The sequence below is a fragment of the Aegilops tauschii genome, chromosome 7, assembly GCF_002575655.3.
Source record: "Aegilops tauschii subsp. strangulata cultivar AL8/78 chromosome 7, Aet v6.0, whole genome shotgun sequence".
Classification (NCBI taxonomy): Eukaryota; Viridiplantae; Streptophyta; class Magnoliopsida; order Poales; family Poaceae; genus Aegilops; species Aegilops tauschii.
Genome location: NC_053041.3, coordinates 199128551 through 199149150, shown reverse-complemented (window position 1 = coordinate 199149150; position 20600 = coordinate 199128551).

Here is a 20600-nt window from a genome sequence, read left to right as displayed (position 1 = left end):
GTGGAGAACTTTGTATTGAGATCCAAAGAGAGAGAAGAAGCCATCTAGATAATAACTATGGACCCGAAGGTCTGAGGTAAACTACTCACACATTATCGGAGAGGCTATGGTGTTGATGTAGAAGCCCTCCATGATCAATGCCCCCTCTGGCGGAGCGCCGAAAAAGGCCCCAAGATGGGATCTCACGGGTACGGAAGGTTGGGGCGGTGGAATTAGGTTTTTGGCTCCGTCTTTGATAGTTTGGGGGTACATAGGTATATATAGGAGGAAGAAGTACGTCGGTGGAGCAACATGGGCCCCACGAGGGTGGAGGGCGCGCCCAGGGGGGTAGGAACGCCCCCTGCCTCGTGCTCTCCTGGTTGATTTCTTGACGTAGACTACAAGTCCTCTGGATCACGTTTGTTCTGAAAATCACGTTCCCGAAGGTTTCATTCCGTTTGGACTCCGTTTGATATTCTTTTTCTGCGAAACACTGAAATAGGCAAAAAACAGCAATTTGGGTTGGGCCTTCGGTTAATAGGTTAGTCCTAAAAATAATATAAAGTGTATAATAAAGCCCATTAACACAAAACAGAATATAATATAGCATGGAACAATAAAAAATTATAGATACGTTGGAGACGTATCATGCCCTAATTGTGAAGAAAGTCACCCAGCTGAAGAATGCCCAACTAGGCCGATTACTTGTTTCTTGTGTGAAGGGACTACCCACTACCCTGCTCAGTGTCACATTTACCCCATAGTTCGAAGAACCATCCAACAGAAGAAAGAAGCAATGAAAGGAGCCCTCATGGAAATTTTAGAAGAACCTGTGATGAAGGAAGAGGTGGAGGACACAACCGAAGAAGACCCAATTAAACCCTGCACCAAGTCTTGCTATACATGTGGAGAAGAAGGACACATCTCCCAGAATTGTCTGAAGGGGGATCTAGTAGCATTCCCGATAGTGGAAGTAGAGTATGACCCACAGGAAATAGAAGCCCTGATTGGCACGGAAAAGTCCAGGAAGAGAAATAGATTGGATTCCAGGAACAACCCAATTTCTACGAAGAAGGACCTGAGTCATATCACATGTTTCAGGTGCAAAGATTCAGGGCACTACTTCAGCGGATGCCCAAAAAGGAAGCCGAGGACCCAAGGAGGCTATGTAATCACAAGGAAACCACGAGACTGGTCAGAAGTAATATGTTTCTGCTACAGGGCACTTTGCCAGAGATTGTCCCAAAAGGAGACTTGTGCTAAATAGTTGTGTCGAAAATGAAATATAGCAGTAGTAGTGGGAACATTTCTTTTTATTATTGAGGTGTTGAGTTGAGGCGTGTAATGGAAATGCAAGAGATTGTAATAAATTCATGGAATCAATAAAGTTCATGTGTCATGATTTCATACATTGAATTTTATGAGTAGTTACTCTAAGAAGAAAGATTTTGACCATTTTCGAGGATATGAGGGTCTATTGAAGAATTTGTGCATTTCAAGGGTGGTAGTACCCTGTGAGGACACTTGACCCCTAGAAAAGATAATGATATTCCACGGAGTGGACTTTGGACAAAATAAGTACGAGTTTTATCTCGGTATGTGGGATACCCCAATTATATGAAGGGATGAAGTACTATTTGATATAAAAGAGGTATAATGTTGGTAATATGGAACAATTGTAACCCCAGCATGAGTTGAAGCTATAAATGTGATGAGGTGAGCCCATAACCCATAGGCTCCAGGACCTGCCAAGAAGTAAGCACACTCTTGCTGAAGGAAAAACCCTGGAAGAAGATACGACTTTATCAACAGACGATCTTGTAGGAGTAACGCAAAACCTGAGAGTTGTGAAGAAACGATAGATGTTTGTTTGGCTTGCAGAATGAATGGATTTATCTGAACTTGGTTCGTCGACAAGAGAAATTCTGCAATGCTTGTGAGGATGACCAAGTGTTAGAATGCGAGATTCGCTAAACCATATACAAGGTAATGATTTGGGTGCGGAATGGATTGATCACCATAGCGACTTACTCTTATTATTCGCCTTGCTATATGGGACGGTAAATCTGAGTGACTTACCCATAGTAGAGCGACGATGATCAAAACCTTGTTTAAACCTTCGAATGGTATGATATTTTTACGCTTGTACAAGACAGTTGTTGCTAATCGTAGGTCATACGGTGAGAATGAAGCCAGACCCATTTTCCTGCAGGAGAAACCATAAATGGTTGACAACCATGAGATATCAATAGTTGTTTAATATTGGCGCCAGACCCGTCAGCTAAGAAGACCCGGTCACAGAAGAACCGTACCAAGATGAAAGGACACAAGAATCGAGGAAAAAGGTTATGCCACTACCGGAAGAGCCCAGAGAAGGAATTATCCTGAAGATCTAAGAAGATCGACACTGCCAACAATAAGGATGGAGTATATGAGTTTTGATGGAACCGTAACGATGTTTCTAAGGGTGGTAGCACCCCAGACCCCCTGTGACAATCGATGGATTTTAAGAAGACCCCGAACCTAACCTATTTCTTTCTAGCCTCCCCGAATCTCGAGGGCGAGATTCATTTTAAGGGTGGTAGGTTTGTAACATCCCAAAATTCTAAATTTGGGAGTGTTATATTAAATAAATAGTTTTAATTGTTTGTTTGTGGTGTGGTTGCTTGTGTGAAATTGAGTGAATTTTTTTTGAAACTTTTTGAAAGTTAAAGAGAGGGAATAAAAGGGACTTTCCCGAAACTTTCACCTTGCATTTATGATCTCCATGAATTCAAATTCTTTTCATCACAAAACCCTGGAGTGAAGATGTTATGACTTCTTCCATTAAAATAAATGAAAAGGGTTTTTGAAAATATTTGAATTTCATTTGCAAATATTTCAAATTCAAAAACTTTATGCAACTCAATGATTTTCATGAGAGAAGATAAAATGACTTCTTCAAAACATATGAAATATGAGTTGGAAGTTTCAAAGAATCAAATTTAAAGTCCCTTTGAAATTATATTCAATTTGGAGTTATTGGGTTTTATTCAAATTATTTTTCTCCAAAAATAAAATATATGGAAAATAGGGTAAAATGATTCCCTACATTAGAAAATTGGAGAGAAATGAGTTTGAAATCATTTTTGGTATTTTAAAATAATTTTATTTGGTTTTTTAAATAAACCAGTAGCACTGTTTGGTTTATTTAAATTTTTTTGGAATTTATTTGATGCTAAAAAATGTTCAGGTTGTAGAAAATCTTTTTCTGAAAATTTTGATATATTATATGCCTATATATCATTTTTAATATTTATCATTTTATTTTAATTTTTGTTGTCTTTAAAATAAACTTCCCGCCGAACCGGGCCGGCTCAGCCGACTAGGCCAAGCCCAGCCCGACGCTCGCGTCGTCCCCGACCCCGAGTCGGTCTCTAGCCGCAGCACGGCATCGCCGCCGCCGCCATCCGAGTCCCGGCCGGGCACGCCTCCCCGCGGCCCCTTCCCCAAGCCGTCGCCCCCTGGCCTCTTTAAATAGTGAGGGCCCCGGCCCCTCGACTCCTCAAGCCGACGCTGCCGCCTCGCCTTAGCCATTGCCGCTGTTTAGCGCCGCCGACGCCGCTGGCCGCTGCCGACGTCGCTCACCGTCGTGCTGCCGCCGCCAGCCACGCCGCCTCTCCCGCTCGCTCGCGCCGCCGCAAGCCACCAGGGCCGCCGCCGATCCCGCCAACGCCGGAGCCGTCGCTGTCATCCGTCTCACCGACGTCGAACCTCCATGGACCGGTAAAAGCCGCCACCGGTCCGATCCGGTTTTTCCAGCTTTCGGTTTTCTTTTAAAGCTGGTTTATTTATTTAGTTAGGTTATTTAGCAAACGTTCGCTCGTTAGGCTTTTGTAGCAGACGATTTCGTTCGTTAGTCCCCCGTAGCGGACGTTCATCCGTTAGATTTTTCTTTTTCTGTTTTATTTTCGGCCAGGGACCCATCCATGAATATTTTCTTCACAGAATAGCCCCTGATTTTTGAAACGCTGTCACCTTTTTGCTCGTTTATCCAAATCCAACGAAACCGCCCACTTCTTCGTCATGATCTCATCTATCCAAAGAACATATTAAATCAAATTTTTGAAATTTTAAAATTTGAATTAGATCAGATTCAAATTCAAACTTGTTTTGGTTATAATTTGAGTTTTATAACTCCGATTTAATTGATTCTTTTTGCAAATTAAAGCTCTTGATCTAAACTTTCTGTTAAGAACTAATCCATATAATTTTAATACTGTTGAATTTTTTTTTCTGTTCGCAAGAGTTATTTGCTTGTTTTCGAAGTTTTCCGAGATCTTTTCTTCGAATTTTATGCTTGAGTGCTTATGTATGCAATTGCTTGCTTACGATAGATTGATTGGAGTGTGACGAGTAGATCTATGAGGATTTATGAGTGCGACGAATCTTCATCAACAGTACAAGGCAAGTACACACTTTGATCATTCTCTTTTATACCCAGTTTTACTTGCATTAGTTTCACCCTCAAAGATTGCATGAGTAGGATCGGGAATATGTGGGTATTGCTATGTAGTTGATGAGGTAGGAACCTATGATCCTTGAAACACCCCGGGAATATACGTTATGCTCATATTGCTTAGCCATGCTCGTAGACGGGATTGGTATGTGAGATTCATGAAAGATGTGAGAGATAATAACTAAGGGAAACTTAAGGTGGCTACTTTAATACACATCTGGGTGGATTGGTTGGGGCACCCTGGAGCACCCAGTGGTTTGCCCGGGCACCTGGAGAACCCAGTGTTTGCCCAAGGGGATCTCGGAGTACCCGTGTGATCATCCTATGGAATGCCACCCAGGCTCAAAGGGATCGTAAGATTATTCATGCTAGAAACTTCCGTGTGCAGCCACAAGCCATTATGGGCTCTGGCATAGTTGAGTATGTTGTGTGACCTCTTTTAGTGGTAGGCTAGCAGATGTAGGGGAAAGTAGGTGTAACTGTCTACCCAGAGTAAAGAGTTCATGCTTCGGAAAGACTGTGTCTCGATCATCCATTTCTCAAACATCATGTAGTGCGAGAAATTCAATGGAGGAGATCGAGTCTTGTGGGGGAAAGTGCGCAATCCTCTGCAGAGTGTACAAACTAATTAGCCGTGTCCCCGATTATGGACATTTTGAGTATCTGGTATTTGAATTATTGGTTGATCTCATCACGTTACTTAATTAATGTATTGGGTTATTAATAATTTGGGATTTGATTTGGAGGAACCTTCTCAATAATGGCATCAATTTGGTGGAAAAAATAAAATTTATTCCTTTGTTTTAGGGAAATATTGGCTTTATGAAAAATTAAACTTAGAGCCTCCACCGGCCAAATATGCATATAGAGATAGACATTCTCCTTATTATTCTTTGGTGTGAATTTGCTAGTACATTCAATGTACTGACCTACATGGCTGCAACGTCTCATGTTGTAGGAATCTTATGACGAGTAAGTGATACGTTAGGGTTACGATGTCTACACTCAACTCTGCCGTTGGTGTTGTTGGGAACTCTACAACTTTGTTGTTACTTCCGCTATATGGATTGAGGTAATAGTATTTACGTTACTTTTACATGTGATTGCACTTTGTTATAAATCCTCGAGTACTGTGTGTGTCAGCATACCGATCCAGGGATGATACTTAAGCACAGAGACTTCGATCCACTGGAATCAGGTCGCTATAAAAGCACTCTTCTATTAAAAATAAGAATTATTTTCGTGAGCGGGAAAGTTTCTGTTTTCAGCAAGATCAAATCAACTATCACCCAACATGGTCCCAAAGGCTTTACTTGGCACTTTATTGAAACAAAAGCAATAAAACATGATCAATACAGTAGCATAATCATGTGAACACACAAAAACAGTAGGTAAAAGTGTTGGGTTGTCTCCCAACAAGCGCTTTTCTTTAATGCCTTTTAGCTAGGCATGATGAGTTCAATGATGCTCGCATAAAAGATAAGAATTGAAACACAAAGTGAACATCATGCATCATAAATTCCTCTCTCATAATAATTTTCTGTAGCATCATGAATATATTCATCAATATAACCATTACATAAAGCATTCTTTTCATGATCCACAAGCATAGAAAATTTACTACTCTCCACACAAGCAATTTTATTCTCATTCACAATAGTGGGAGTATCATATGAGACTTGAAAACTAAAAATTGTTCCCACCTCAAGAGAGTAATGTTCAGTAAAAGGATATTCAAAATTATGACAATAATTATCACTACTTTTTATAACATAAGTATCATCACAATAATCATCATAAGTAGCAACTTTGTTCTCATCATAGATAGGAGGCATGCAACCATCATAGCAAGTTTGATCATTCAAAGTAGGGGGACTAAAAAGATCATCTTCATTAAACATAGCATCCCCAAGCTTGGGACCAACACTAATTGCAGCAAATAAATTCTCAAACATGTCATTCTCATCAAACATAGCATCCCCAAGCTTGTGGCTTGGCATATCATAAGCATAATCACTCTCATCATTAATAGTATGAATAGCACCAACGGTATAACAATTGCTATCATCATAATTTCCCAAGTTGGTGCCAAAAAGATTTCCAAGATTATAAGAAGTATCATTATCTTCCCAATCATAATCATCACAACAAGCAATAGGCATAACAAAATCATCATCAATAGTGCTCTCGGACATTGTGCCATAAGACATAGAAGCAATATCGTCATCAAGTGCATCATCTTCCACAATTATTTTTGATTCATTTTCATGAGGCACAACAATAATAGGAGCAACATTATTTGGGAGAGATACCTTTTTACCTCTATTCTTTCTTCTTTTCTTCTTCTTCACCACATCATGTGTGGGTTTAATTAATTTTTTCAAACTTCTTATTGATGAGATTGGTTGAATCGGAAGCTCCTCCTCGTTACCTGATTCATCATAATAAACACTAGGAGGGTATTGGGAAATATTTTCACTTTCATTAGTACTCTCTATTTGTTTTCTCAACTTCAGATATTTGGCAATATAAGGATTCTCAATGCAATTTACCGCACAAAACATATACATTTCCTCTAGACCAAAATCAAGAAATCTCTCGAGATTAAATTTTGGAATACCCTTAGTTATACGTTTCATTTCTTCATACCCCAAAAGAAGACTAAGCTCTTTATGATGCTCAAGGGTAATCAAGTTATCACAATTTTTGGACATGATTTGATCATGAAAGAATTTGCATTGGAAATTTAAATGACCACGTTCATTGCAAAGTTCACAAGGATGGCGAAATAAATTAAATATTTCAGCACAATCATCTAGCCTCTCTTGCAACTTTTTTGTTTCTAAATATTTATGCTTCTTACAAAATCTGTCTTCCCCTTTCTGTGTCCAAAGGCACTCCCAATTCACTCCGCAAAAAGTGACATGCTTATAAGAAAAAAAATCATGACTTATGCAATCATCATTAGCATTTTGGATTGTCGGGGGCAATGACGCCTATGAGATCACAGGGAATCCCTACTACGGTTGGCGGGGCATGGAGCTGCACAAAGAGCGGGTCTAGAAGATAAACACGGGGATTTTTACCCAGGTTCGGGCCGCGAACTGCGCGTAGTACCCTAGTCCTGCTTTGGTGTATATTTGGTGTTCTTGAGCTCTTGAACTAGCTGCAATGCATGCCCCGTCCAAAAAGTCCGAATCCTTCCTCAGTACGCCTCGGGCCTCCTTTTATATGTCAAAGGGGTCGCCACAATGGCACACAGGAGGTGAAAAGCATCTACAGTGTACAAACTTATCGCCTGACATCATGTGACAAACGCATTTAATGTGCCTCCTACGTGTCCTCTTGCTTTATCAGGGACGACAATGAAGCTCGTCCCGTCCATTGCCGCCTCGCCTTGCTTCGACGCGCGTCCAAGCTGACGAGGCATGCAGCGCCATGCAGGCTGGCTGGCAGCTGCGCTGGTGCGGTGGCAGGGTCTTCACGAAGATCCGCATGCCACCACGCAGGTGCTTGACTGGTTGGCCTAGAGGTTGCTTGCTACCACGTAGGTGTGTGCCTAGTTTGGCAGGCTGGTTGCCGCGTCGGAACGGCCGTGGGTCAGCGAAACCTTGGTAGGTGCAGGCCTGGTTGTGGCCCCACAGATGTCCCTGGCAAGGGTCTTGATGGGGTCGGCAAAGGTCTTGCCGGGGTCTTGTGGGCATCCCCAGCAAGGATCTTGCCGGGGGTATTTGTCTGTCCCCGGCAAGGATCTTGCCGGGGGTCTTTGTCTTCTGGCCATGTCCTTCCTGCTTGGCCTCTTTCTTCCACTTGCCATGGTGAGAGGGCGTGGCCGTGGCCGTTCTTCTGCGGAGGCTCTAGGTCTTCCTCCCGCCAGAGAGCCGCGGCGGTTAAGGAAGAGCCAGATGCTCAAGGCGGAGGCACCGGACGGGGTCGCGGTCGGTGAGGTGGTCGAGGCAGAGGTGGGCACGGAAGGGGAACACCCACGACGCCACCATCTCCGCCACCATCTCCTCCTGCTTCGTCGAGTGGCCATGTCGGAGACACAACACTGGAGTTCATCCTGCAGTTGCGCAAGACGCCGTGTAGCCGCCTTCGTCTTCCCGAGGCGTGCGCGAGGGTGCTGGAGATCGACCAGCCACCGAGGCTGAGGCTTCACATGAAGGGGTGTTGCAATGGCGACATGTGGGCGAACACAAGGTTCCCCGTCCCTCATGTAATGCTTCTTCGCCGGGGTTGGAAAACCTTCGCACGCGCCCACTGCTTGATGAAGGGGCACGTTCTCCAATTCAAATTAGTGGAGAGCGACCTGCTCTTCGTCAAGGTCTTCGGCCGCTCGGGAATCAGGTTAGGGTGCTGCGCGGAGAGCTCGACCGATGACAAGAGGTCCTCCTCGAGCGACGGTGACGAGGAGGGGACCAGTGGGGAAGATAACAGGTCAAGTTGGAGTACGATGGCGTCGATGCCTTCGTCTCGTATTGCCAGCCCGCTGCCTCATCTTTCGGCTTCTTCCCCAGCACCGTCATCACCAGCCCTCTTTTGGGCGGCCGCCGGGACGTTCTCTTGGTGTCTTCTGCTGCTCGTACCTCGCCTAGGCACTCCGTTTGCCCTCCTGCTATCTTGATCCACTTCCTGAGGAGAGGAACAAGAAAGGGATTACGAGCATCTTATCTTTTTTTAGACCTTAAGCCTGCGGGCACTTGTTGAATTTAGGTTTTGTAACCCCTTGCTCATGTCTACGTTCCGTATGAATTGTACCTGTTTAACCAACGTATTAATGAAAAAGGGTGTTTGCTGGGTTATTTTGTGCGTGAGCGAGGCCCACACCAAGGAGCGAGTCCTTGTTATTTTAAGTAAACAACGTCGCCCGGCAACAAACCTTGCCGTCCTCCCACTTTATACCACGCTTATACCCACGCCCTTGGCGGGAGTAGGGGTAAAGTAGGATCGGGCCCTTCGTTTGTTTCCCTTCCACTTCAACTACAACCAAATTTTGGCCTGAAGGGGTTTCAGGCATAGGAAGGAGGGTGCACAGTGGCATAGGAATGAACGAAGTTTCGTATGTTCAAGTTTCATACGGAAGTGCATAGCGGGGGAGAAAGAACTTATCTGAATCTGCAGCCCCCGGCAACCTTGTCTTGCGGGGGTCAGGGGTGTCAGTTCGTCTTCTTTTCTCCAAACGGTTCTGCAGAAGCGCCTGTGCAGCCTGCGAACCAAAAAAGGACTGGAAGAGACAGAAACACACGCACTCGACCTCTATGCTAGGGGTTAGTTGCCGCCAAGCACTATCAACCCTACCAGAGAGGGAGACTCAACCTAGCATGCATGCTAATTCTAGGGCGCCAACGCTTTATTTATTTATCTGTCGCTCAGGGTCTGCGCCTAGCTTTGTACAAAGGGGTTACATGCCTTGCCGGCAAGGCTTGTACAAAAAGTGGTCTGTCGGGGGGCCCGGCAACCGCGCCTTATGGGTAAAACTTGCGAAGATGTTCGATGTTCCAGGAGTTGCTCACTGGAATACCATCTTCGGTCTCCAGGCGGACTGCGCCAGGCCTGGTGACTCGTATTACCCGATAAGGGCCTTCCCACTTCGGCGTCAACTTGTTGGAATTCTTGGCAGACTAAACTCGCCGAAGAACAAGGTCACCTTCTTCAAGGCTTCGGGCATGAACCTTGCGGCTATTGTAGCGGCGCAAGGCTAGCTGGTAGCGAGCGGCTCGCACAACAGCGCGAAGATGATCTTCCTCAAGGAGCGTCGCATCATCTTGGCGCAACTGCTCTTGCTCAAGCTCATCATAAGCGAGCACTCGAGGTGACCCGTATATGAGTTCCGTGGGGAGAACTGCTTCTGCCCTGTATACCAAGGCAAAGGGTGTCTGGCCAGTGGCTCGATTTGGCGTCGTTCTGATCAACCAAAGAACCGTTGGCAACTCATCAATCCAGCGCCTTCTGCACTTGTGTAGCCTGTCAAAAGTCCTAGTTTTGAGGCCTCTCAACACCTCTGCGTTTGCCCTCTCAGCCTGGCCGTTACTTCTGGGATGAGAAACAGAAGCAAAACAAACCTTGCCGCCGAGGTGTTGGATATACTGCATAAAGGTGCGGCTTGTGAACTGCGTGCCGTTGTCGGTGATGACTCTATTCGGCACACCAAAACGGCAAACTAGTCCCTTGAAGAACTTGACGGCTGATTGTGCTGTCACCTTTCTCACCGGTTCCACTTCTGGCCACTTTGTGAACTTGTCGACCGCAACGTACAAGTACTCAAAGCCCCCGACAGCACGGGGAAAGGGGCCCAGTATGTTGAGCCCCCAGACCGAAAAGGGCCAGGAAAGAGGAATTGTTTGAACGGCTTGGGCTGGTTGATGAAGCTTCTTTGAATGGAACTGGCATGCTTCACACTTGGTTACTAGTGCAGTTGCATCCTGGAGAGTGGTGGGCTAGAAGAAACCTTGCCGGAACGCCTTGCCGGCAAGGGCCCTTGACCCTATGTAAGAGCCACATATGCCTCCATGTATCTCTGCCAACAGCTTCAGTCCGTCCTCCTGAGGAATGCACTTCAACTTCATGCCGTTTGGTCTCCTTCTGTATAGGCTATCATCCACAAACTAGTACATGCTAGACCGACGGGCTACTTTCTCTGCTTCTTCCTGTTCCTCAGGGAGTTCCCCCGTCTGGAGGAAACAGACAGTGTGCTGTGCCCATGCCGGAGCCTGGGGCTCGACGGCAAGGACTAAAGGCTCATCTTCGGCCGTCGGGGTAGCTGCCTCTATGGTCAGGGCCTGGGGCCCTGCCAGAGCTTGCCGCTCCACGGCAAGCTTGGGGTACCCGACAACTTCCTTATCGACGGCTCCTGGGAGCTCAGCGGGAAAGTACTTGCCAGGGCCTGCCTTCCTTCGTTTGTTCTGTCCTGCTGATGGCTCAACGGATGGCTGAGTTAATTGAAGCATAAAGGTACCTGGTTCCACATGCAACTTGAGGGCAGCGCGTTTCGATAGATCGTCGGCAATGCTGTTCTCTGCTCGGGGAACATGCTCTGCTTGTAGTCCGTCAAAACGCTCTTCCAACTTCCTCACTTCATGCACATAGGCTTCCATCAAAGGGCTCTGCTAATCCTTGTTAACTTGCTTAACGATGAGCTGCGAATCACCTCTGATGATGAGCTTCCTGATTCCGAGGTCTGCCGCGATCTTGAGACCGGCAAGCAATCCCTCATACTCCGCTGTGTTGTTTGTTGACTTTTCCCGGGGAAAATGCATCTGGACTACGTACTTGAGGCGCTCTCTGGTGGGCGCGACGAGTAGCACGCCGGCACCAGCACCTTGCAGTGATAAAGCTCCATCAAAGTACATAATCCAGTCCTGGCACGTCTCCTTACCGGGAAGGGTGGTCTCTTGGATCTCTTCGTCGGGCATTGCAGTCCATTCTGCTATGAACTCTGCCAAGGCTCGGCTCTTGATCGTTGAAGTACTTTCAAACTTGAGGCCAAAGCTCGACAGCTCCAACGCCCACTCGACAATCCTCCCAGTCGCATCTGGGTTGTGCTTGGAAATAGTGGCGCAGCTTTCTCGAGGCCATGAGGAGGCCGAAAAGTAGCTTCTGCATACCAGAATATCTTGATCTAGCCCCCTGCAAGAGGGAACTGACAAAATAAACCGGGTGCCGCACCACCTTCTTCTTCTGTTCGACTTCGCCTACTTGTGCAGACTCTGTCTTGCCGGGATCGGGCCTTGCCGGGGTCTCACCTTGCCGGCATCAGGCCATGCCGGGGAATGTCCCGGCCCATCATCCGACGGCTCAGCCGCTGCTGTTGTTTCTTCCTCAAGTTCCCTCTGCGCCACTAGCGCAGCACTGACCACTTGATTTGTTACCGCTAGATATAGTAGCAACGACTCTTGTGGCTTAGGCGTGACTAGTGTTGCCGTGGAGGAGAGGTACCTCTTCAGATCCTATAGCGCTGCCTCTGCCTCCGGAGTCCATTTCATTGGACCCGCCTTTTCAAAACTTTGAAAAAGGGGAGGGCGCGCTCAGCAGATTTGGAGATGAACCTACTTAGAGCAGCAACGCAGCCGGCGAGCCTACGGACGTCCTTGACCCGTCTTGGCGCCTCAATCTGCTCAATCGCTTTGATCTTGTCGGGATTTGCTTTGATTCCGCGTTGAGACACAAAGAAACCAAGAAGCTTGCCGGACGGGACGCCGAACACACACTTCTGTGGATTGAGCTTGAGGTTGATCTTGCGTAGGTTTGCAAATGTTTCCTGCAGATCCTGTACGAGCGTAGCCTTGTCCTTGGTTTTGACCACTATGTCATCCATATAAGCTTCCATATTTCTATGCAGCTGCGGCTCAAAACCAATTTGGACTGCTCGGGTAAATGCCAAACCAGCGCTTTTCAACCCGAAAGGCATCCGTACAAAACAGTACGTACCACATGGGGTGATGAACGCGGTCTTTTCCTCGTCTTCCTTCATCATGAAGATCTGGTGGTATCCTGAGTAAGCGTCGAGTCCACTATCTGGTCGATGTGTGGCAAGGGGAAATGATCCTTTGGACATGCCTTATTGATATCTGTGTAGTCAATACACAGCCTCCACTTCCCATTTGCCTTACGCACTACCACTGGATTGGCCAACCACGTGGGGTGGAGCACTCCTCTGACTAAGCCTGCCGCCTCCAACTTCCTGATCTCTTCGACGATGAACTCTTGTCGCTCCAAAGCTTGCTTTCTGACCTTCTGCTTGACGGGCCGTGCATGGGGACAGACAGCAAGGTGGTGCTCAATCACCTCCCTGGGAACGCTGGGGATGTCGGATGCTTGCCATGCAAACACATCAACATTCGCCCACAGGAAGGCGACGAGCGCACTTTCCTATTTGTTGTCGAGGGTGGAGCTTATAGTAAAAGCCCCGCCCATGCCGTCCTCCTTGACGGGCACCTTGTTGGTCTCTTGTGGTGCTGCCTTGGATTTCTTGCTCTTGCCGGTGGAGCTCTCTTGCACGCCCTCGACGGGAGCGCAGCACTCCGAAGAGGCGCGCTTGCCGGAGTGGGTGTAGGAGGTCTTGCTGGAAGATGTCTCACCGGAAGGGGCCTTGGGGGCCTTGCCGGTTCTCTTCCCTCCCGGGGCTTTAGTGGCAGGAGCAAGTGCCTTGGCGGCAGATGCTGCAACTGCCTCCCGGTAGAGTTGGTTGGTGCAGATGAGCGCATCTTTCTTGTCGGAGGGGACGGTGATGATGCTCAGTGGCCCGGGCATCTTCAGCATGTTGTAGGCGTAATGTGACGCCGCCATGAACTTGGCCAGCACTGGGCGGCCAAGGATCCCATTGTAGGGCAAGGGGATCTTGGCAACATAAAAAACGATCTTATCCATCCTATAGTTCAGCTCGCCCCCAAATGTAACGGGCAATGTGATTTTACCTTTCGACTGACTCCTCCCCGGGTTGACCCCTTGAAATGTGCCCGTCTCCTCGAGATCACCATCGGGGATTTGCAGCCTCTCGATCACAACGGGCGAGATCAAGTTCAGACCGGTCCCACCATCAACTAGCACTCTTGTCACCTTGAGGTTGCATATCGTTGGCGAAACCAACAACGGCAAACACCCGACCGCAGTTGTGCGATCAAGGTGATCCTCGGTGTCAAAAATGATAGGTGTGCTGGACCACTTCAGTGGCTTCTGGGCATCGAACGATGGCTCTGCCGCAGTGACCTCACGCGCCAACTACTTCAGTTAGTGGTGAGAGGTGTGCAGCGAGGCGCCACCATCGACGCACATGGCCTCCATAGCTTTCTGTAACTCGTGCTATCGTCCTCATCATGATTATCATCTTCCTCCTTCTTATCATGGCCCCGAGTGAGCCTCTCTTGTTGATTATCTTTGCCGCGGCAACCTCCTTAGCCACCACGCTTCTTGCCGAACCCCTCAGCACCATCCTGACCCTTCTCCTTGTCCCGCCTGTCATATTCAGCTTTCTGCTTTTCTGCAAGCAGCTCAACCTGTCGGCAGTTCTGGAGTTCATGGCCCTTGGTGCAATGGATCTTGCAGTACTGCTTGTCGGAGCCTCCTGGCTTGTCAGTGGCCGCCAAGGCTCGGCAGGTGGCGCACCCGGAAACCCCCTTGCCGGGGTCGTCAGCCTTGGCCTTCTTGGCGGCGCCAGGATCGCCGGGTCGCTCAGCGACAAGCACGGTCTTGCCCTTATGCTTCCTATTGCGGCGTCGGTCCTTCTTTGCCGGGGCGACGGCGTCTTCGTCCGTGGAGTCGGTTTCCGCGCCGGCGTCCTCGCCGGGGTACTTCCTTCCTTCTTCAGCCCGAGCACATCTATCAGCCAGAACATAAAGCTCGGCTACATCCTTAACTTTGTTCATCGTCAGCTCTTCACGCATCTTGCGGGTGCGCGCATTCTGATGGAATGCACTTATGACAGCGACAGGGTGAACATCCGGGATGTTGTATTGCACGCGGCTGAACCTCTATATGTACTTGCGCAGGGTTTCGCCGTCCTTCTGGGGGATGATATGCAAATCACTTGCCTCGCCATGACCTTGGTGGCCTCCAGTAAAGGCACCTACAAACTCGTGGCATGGATCTGACCAATAGGAAATGGAATCCACTGGCAGGTGCATCAACCATGACATGACGTTGGGTTTAAGTGCCAACGGGAAGTAGTTGGCGAGCACCTTGTCGTCGCGAGCTCCGGCAGCTTGCATCATGATGGTGTAGATGCTGAGGAACTCCGACGAGTGAGTCTTGCCGTTGTACTTCTCGCCGACGTCAGGCTTGAATGTGCGGTGGGTGGGACACTGGAACTGCCGCAGCTCACGGGTAAAGGCTGGACAACCCACCTCATAAGGTAGGTCACCAGGGCCCCCTGGCGCTGGGTGGTCCATAGAAGGCCCCGCACGCCTGTCTGACTGATGGCGTGCTTCCCGCCGCCGTTCGATGGTGGTCCAAGCGTCCTCCTGAGCTCGCTCTTGAAGAACTTGACTTTGGTCAAAGCGGGCTCGCGGGTCGGACGACGTTGTGGAAACGTTGTCACAGGCGTCGGCCCGACGAGCCGGTGGCTGCTGTTGCTGGCGTGGGGGAGGAGAGTGCACCATGGTCGCAGCAGCCGCAGTCCTCCCACCACTGGCATGCGCTGGCTCGACGGAGCGCCAGCACGAGGGTCCTGCTGGTTGCGGTTCATCTTTATTGGCAAAGTTGATGAGGCTCCGAATGGTGGATCTCCACTCGTCGAGCTTCTCCGCGGCGGGAGGAAAGTCGAGGAGAAGTTGCACGCGCGCCAACGCTTCTGCTGGCGTGGGTGGCGGCGAAAGCTGCGTGGACTGTGATACGCTCCGACTTCTAACCACGTTAGAAGGAGATCTATCACGGTCTCGCGGTCACGCACCGCTCCCGCCAGCGTCCAGGTGCGCACGCCGGCCCGATGCGTCCTGAGAGTGACGCAAAGGGTTCTTCCCGCCGCGGCACCGGGGGCGCCGATGTCGCGGCGTTTCTCATCGCACGCGGCCTGATAAGGCCGCGGCGCGATCGTCGGCTGGGTCGTCATAGAGGTTGCCGCGCCGCCTGTGGGCAGCACGGCCCCGCCCCTGGACCCAGCGGCATGTGGCTCGTCGTCTTGGACCTGAACGACGCTGCTCGCCTGGCTCCGATTGCCAGAGTGTCGTGGATGCTCGCGGGCCGCGCCTCCGGCACCATCCGTGGCCACCCTGTCGCCCGCCCGCGCTGGTGCGGACGGGCCGGCTCTGGACGACCCGATTGCTGTGATCCCCTTCTTCTTGGGGGCCATGGCGATGATGAAGTCGATGCACTAACTTCTAAACCAGATTTTCATAGCTTGCGCCCCCTACCTGGCGCGCCAAAGATGTCGGGGGAAACGACACCTATGGGATCACAGGGAGTCACTACTATGGTTGGCGGGCACGGAGCTGCGCAAAGAGCGGGTCTAGAAGATCATCGCGGGGATTTTTACCCAGGTTTGGTGTATATTTGGTGTTCTTGAGCTCTTGAACTAGCTGCAATGCATGCCCAGTCCAAAAAGTCCAAATCCTTCCTCAGTACGCCTCGGGCCTCCTTTTATATGTCAAAGGGGTCGCCACAGTAGCACACAGGAGGTGGAAAGCATCTACAGTGTACAAGCTTATCGCCTGACATCATGGGAAAGACGCATTTAATGCGCCTCCTACGTGTCCTCTTGCTTTATCGGGGACGGCAATGAAGTTCGTCCCGTCCGTCGCCACCTCGTCTTGCATCGACGCGCGTCCAAGCTGACGAGGCATGCAACACCATGCAGGCTGGCTGGCTGCTGCGCTGGTGCGGTGGCAGGGTCTTCATGAAGATCTGCAAGCCACCACGTAGGTGCTTGACTGATTGGCCTAGAGGTTGCTTGCTACCACGTAGGTGCGTGCCTAGTTTGGCAGGCTGGTTGCCGCGTCGGAAGGACCGTGGGTCAGCAAAACCTTGGTAGGTGCGGGCCTGGTTGTGGCCCCGCAGATGTCCCCGACAAGGGTCTTGCCGGGGTCTTGTGGGCGTCCTCGGCAAGGATCTTGCCGGGGGTCTTTGTTTGTCCCCGACAAGGATCTCGCTGGGGGTCTTTGTCTTCTGGTTCCCATCTAGATTTGCAGGCCTTTGGTCTTTACAAAGATCTGCATGCCACAACGCAGGCACCCCCGAGCCTTCCTCTTGATGTTTGTTGATGGTGTCAGGACTCTCAAGCTCAAGGGTGGCGGCCTTGCTGGTGTTGGGCAAGTTGCCCCTGCAAGGCTCTTGCTGGGGCTGTGTAGGACGCCCCGGCAAGGGTCTTGCCGGGGGAATCCACCTTGCCCCTTTGCTCTTCATGCTTCTGTCTTGAGTGCTGCCTCGGCAGCCTTGTAGCTTTCCTCCCTCTGCCCGCCAAGCCCGGCCACAGGCATGGCTACAACTGCCCGTGCACAAGTAAAGGGGTACAGAAGGCCCCAACTTTGTACACCGACAGGATATTCAAAGAATTCACACGAACAACATTGCAATCATGCTCATCATTCAAATATTTTGTGCCAAGCATTTTATCGACTTCTTCTAACAATTGAGCACAATTTCCCGAACCATCATTTTCAAGAAAGATATTATAAAGATGATCAATAATATGATGCAACCTCAATTCCATTTTTATGTAGTTTTCTTTTATAAACCAAACTAGTGATAAAACAAGAAACTAAAAGATTCAATTGCAAGATCTAAAGATATACCTTCATGCACTCACCTCCCCGGCAACGCCGCCAGAAAATAGCTTGATGTCTACTACGCAACTTTATTCTTGTAGACTCGTGTTGGGCCTCCAAGCGCAGAGTTTTGTAGGACAGTAGCAATTTCCCTCAAGTGGATGACCTAAGGTTTATCAATCCGTGGGAGGTGTAGGATGAAGATGGTCTCTCTCAAACAACCCTCCAACCAAATACAAAAAATCTCTTGTGTCCCCAACACACCCAATACAATGGCAAATTGTTTAGGTGCACTACTTCGGCGAAGAGATGGTGATAAAAGTGTAATATTGATGGTAGAAATATATTTTTATAATCTGAATAAATAAAAACAGCAAGGTAGCAAATAGTAAACGGGCACAAAAAGGTACTGCAATGCTTGAAAATGAGGCCTAGGGTCCATACTTTCACTAGTGCAACCTCTCAACAATGCTAATATAATTGGATCATATAACCATCCCTCAAAGTGCAATGAAGAATCACTCCAAAGTTCCTATGAGCGGAGAACATAAGAATAAATTGTTTGTAGGGTACGAAACCACCTCAAAGCTATTCTTTTCGTTCGATCTATTCAAGAGTTCGTACTAAAATAACAAAAGCTATTCTTTCCGTTCGATCTATTCTAGAGTCCGTACTAAAATAACACCAAAGCAAATTCATATTCATCATACTCAATCCAACACAAAGAACTTCAAAGAGTGCCCCAAGAATTCTACGGGAGAAACAAAGACAAGAACGTGCATCAACCCCTATGCATAGATTACCCTATTGTCACATCGGGAATCCGCTAGTTGAGTGCCAAAACATATATCAAGTGAATCAATATGATACCCCATCGTCACCACGAGTATTCAATTGCAAGGCATATATCAAGTGCTCTCAAATCCATAAAAGTATTCAATCCGATAACAACGAAATCGCAAAGGTAAAACTCAATTCATCACAAGATACAGAGGAGAAAACACCATATGATCCGACTATATTAACAAAGCCCGCGATACATCAAGATCGTGACATCTCAAGAACACGAGAGAGAGAGAGATTAAACACATAGCTACTGGTACAAACCCTCAGCCCCGAGGGTGGACTACTCCCTCCTCATCGTGGTGGCCGCCGGGATGATGAAGATGGCCACCGGGGATGATTTCCCCCTACGGCAGGGTGCCGGAACAGGGTCTAGATTGGTTTTCGATGGCTACAGAGGCCTGCGGCAGCGGAACTTCTGATCTAGGTTAACCCCGAAGGGTTTTGGAATATTTGTGAATTTATAGGGTAAAGAGGGGGTGAGGGAGGCCACCGAGGTGGGCACAACCCACCTGGGCACGCCTGGACCACCAGGCGTGCTCTGGTGGGTTGTGCCCCCCTTGGGGCACCCCCAGGTGTTGCTATGGCCCATCTTGGGTGTTCTGGTCCATAAAAAATCTCCTGCAAGTTTCGCGGTGTTTGGACTCCGTTTGATATTGATTTCCTGCGATGTAAAAAACAAGCAAAAAACATCAACTGGCACTGGGCACTGGGTCAATAGGTTTGTCCCAAAAAATGTTATAAAGTTGCTATAAAATGATTGTAAAACATCCAAGAATGATAAAATAACAGCATGAATAATTCATAAATTATAGATACGTTGGAGACATATCAATGACCTAAAGTTTATCAATCCGTGGAAGGCGTAGGATGAAGATGGTCTCTCTCAAACAACCTTGCAACCAAATAACAAAGAGTCTCTTGTGTCCCCAACACACCCAATACAATGGTAATTGTATAGGTGCACTAGTTCGGCGAAGAGATGGTGATACAAGTGCAATATGGATGGTAGATATAGGCTTTTGTAATCTAAAAATATAAAACAGCAAGGTAGCAAGTAACAAAAGTGAGCAAAAACGGTATTGCAATGCTTAGAGACAAGGCCTAGGGTTCATACTTTCACTAGTGCAAGTTCTCTCAACAATGATAACATAATTAGATCATATATAATCCCTCAACATGCAACAAAGAGTCACTCCAAAGTCACTAATAGCAGAGAACAAACGAAGAGATTATTGTGGGGTACGAAACCACCTCAAAGTTATTCTTTCTTATCGATCTATTGGGCTATTCCTATAGGTGTTACAAACAGCCCTAGAGTTCGTACTAAAATAACACCTTAAGAGACACATCAACCCAAACCCTAATGTCACCTAGGTACTCCAATGTCACCACAAGTATCCGCGGGTTTGATTATATGATACGCATCACACAATCTAAGATTCATCTATTTAAACCAACACAAAGAACTTCAAAGAGTGCCACAAAGTTTCTACCGGAGAGTCAAGACGAAAACGTGTGCCAACCACTGGTGCGCGTCAGTCCTAAACAAACGGTTTAAAACCCCTTTCCACGACGGCATTTGGAACCGTCGCCAAGTGAGTGTGGGTGATAGGGGGGTCCTTCCCACACGACCTAGAAACCGTCGGGGATAGGGCCCCTACAGTACTCCTACTCGTTTCTGCTCGCATTGGCATCGCAGTCGGTATTCTGTGGTGCTATGTTTACGATGCGTGGCCCATCACAAACGGTTCACTATTATAGAACGTGTATGATGCACGGCCCATCACAAACGGTTCACCGTTAAGAAGATTAGCTAATCGTCGTATGAGTGTCGGACATGATTACGAAACGTGGGACTGTCGTAACATCGTCGTACACGACAACTATCGCACACGCTATTCTGTGGTGCAACGTTTATGATGCATACTTCATCAGAAACAGTTCATGGTTGCGAATCATGTACGATAAGGCAACTAACACAAACTTTTAGCTTGCCTGCACCGTTTGTGATATTGTCTGACATCGCACACGCTTTGCAAACGGCAACTGTGTGCATGCTTGCACACGTGTCCTCTCTGTGAACC